At 41.9% G+C, this 1,608-nt stretch overlaps 1 non-coding gene across 1 annotated transcript; it reads left to right on the top strand.

The window, feature by feature from the left end:
* Window positions 1-469: 469 nt before the first annotated feature.
* Window positions 470-576, top strand: LOC132518881 (U6 spliceosomal RNA). Its single transcript, XR_009540006.1, has one exon. It is a non-coding gene; the product is annotated as a U6 spliceosomal RNA (small nuclear RNA).
* The last annotated feature ends 1,032 nt before the right edge of the window (window positions 577-1,608 follow it).

Here is a 1,608-nt window from a genome sequence, read left to right as displayed (position 1 = left end):
GAAGTTTTAAAAGCTTCTGTAGAGAAGTGGGGTACACAGGAGACTCTTGAGCAGGAGGGAGCCAAGAACTATTATCTAGACTACTGCTCACCAGGAGTTTCGAGAGCTATACTGTCAGTGAAGGGATGGACCAAGGAAAAGAAGTCTATCCGTTGGCCTACGGATATGCGTGTCCTCAGCTCTGTATTATGAGAAAGAAGGGTTTCCCTCTAAGAATTTATAATCATGAGCGTGTGCTCAAGTAGATTTGGGCTACAAATTTATACTACATGCCTGGCCTAAGAGCCCCTGGCCTTAGAAATTAAAATAAGACGATGGTCCATGATATTCTCTGGATGCCAGGAAAAGCAAACAAAAACCTCTCTGCAGATTCAAGCCCCCAAATCAGGATGTACTATTTTTCCATGTTTAATGCGCTCCCAATCACTGGTTCATAATCCAAAAACTACTTATAAAAAGCTGAATGAGCGTGCTCACTTCGGCAGTACATACACTAAAAGTGGAACGATACAGAGAAGGTTCGCGTGGCCCCTGTGCAAGGATGATACACAAATTCGTGAAGTGTTCCACATTTTTTGAATTGGGAGATTGGGATTGACATACATATGCTACTATGTATAAAATAGATAACTAATGAGAACCTATGGTGTAGCACAGGGAACTCTACTCAATGCTCTACGGTGACCTAAACGGGAAGGAAATCTAAAAAAGAGGGAATATAGGTATACGTATAACTGATTCACTTTGCTGCACAGCAGAAACTAACACAACATTGTAAAGTAACTATACTCCAATAAAAATTAATTTTAAAAAAAGTTGAATGAGACAGAGACAGCAGACACAATAACTTGTTCAGCAGCATGGCTGAACACCCAAGAAATTCACGTGCTGGAAATACTAGATATTAATTGGATATAGACCATAAAATAAGCATAGTTAAAAACATTTTTCAAAAGGGACTTATAATGTGAGAAACTAAAAGACTATCGGACTTCCCTGGTGGCGCAGTGGTTAGGAATCTGCCTGCCAATGCAGGGGACACGGGTTCGAGCCCTGGTCCAGGAAGATCCCGCATGCTGTGGAGCAACTAAGCCCGTGCGCCACAACTACTGAGCCTGTGCTCTAGAGCCTGCGAGCCACAACTACTGATTCCGCATGCCACAACTACTGAAGCCCTCATGCCACAACTACTGAGCCCGTGCACCTAGAGCCCGTGCTCCGCAATCAGAAGGCACCGCAATGAGAAGTCCGCGCACCGCAACAAAAAGTAGCCCCTGCTCGCCACAACTAGAGAAAGCCCACGTGCAGCAACGAAGACCCAACACAGCCAAAAATAAATATTAATTAACTAATTTTTAAAAAAAGAAGACTATCATGGGCCCTAGTCAGATTTAATGCAGAAAGGAATAATATAGAAATGCAAAGGAAAAACAGAGATATTGAAATTAACAACCAAATGGGTGGACTACTTCCAGACGACTGAAGTGATCGTGAAACACTCACACAGATAATAATGATAAAAACATGATTTTAAAGAAGCTTTTTAAAAGAGCAACCCTGGAGAGAGTCTGAAAGAGGAAGAAGAATGAGAGTTTACTCTCAAAAAAT

The sequence above is a fragment of the Lagenorhynchus albirostris genome, chromosome 3 (assembly GCF_949774975.1).
Source record: "Lagenorhynchus albirostris chromosome 3, mLagAlb1.1, whole genome shotgun sequence".
Taxonomy (NCBI): domain Eukaryota; kingdom Metazoa; phylum Chordata; class Mammalia; order Artiodactyla; family Delphinidae; genus Lagenorhynchus; species Lagenorhynchus albirostris.
Note: the sequence above shows the minus strand (reverse complement) of the source record. Positions and strands in the feature narration are given on the sequence as shown.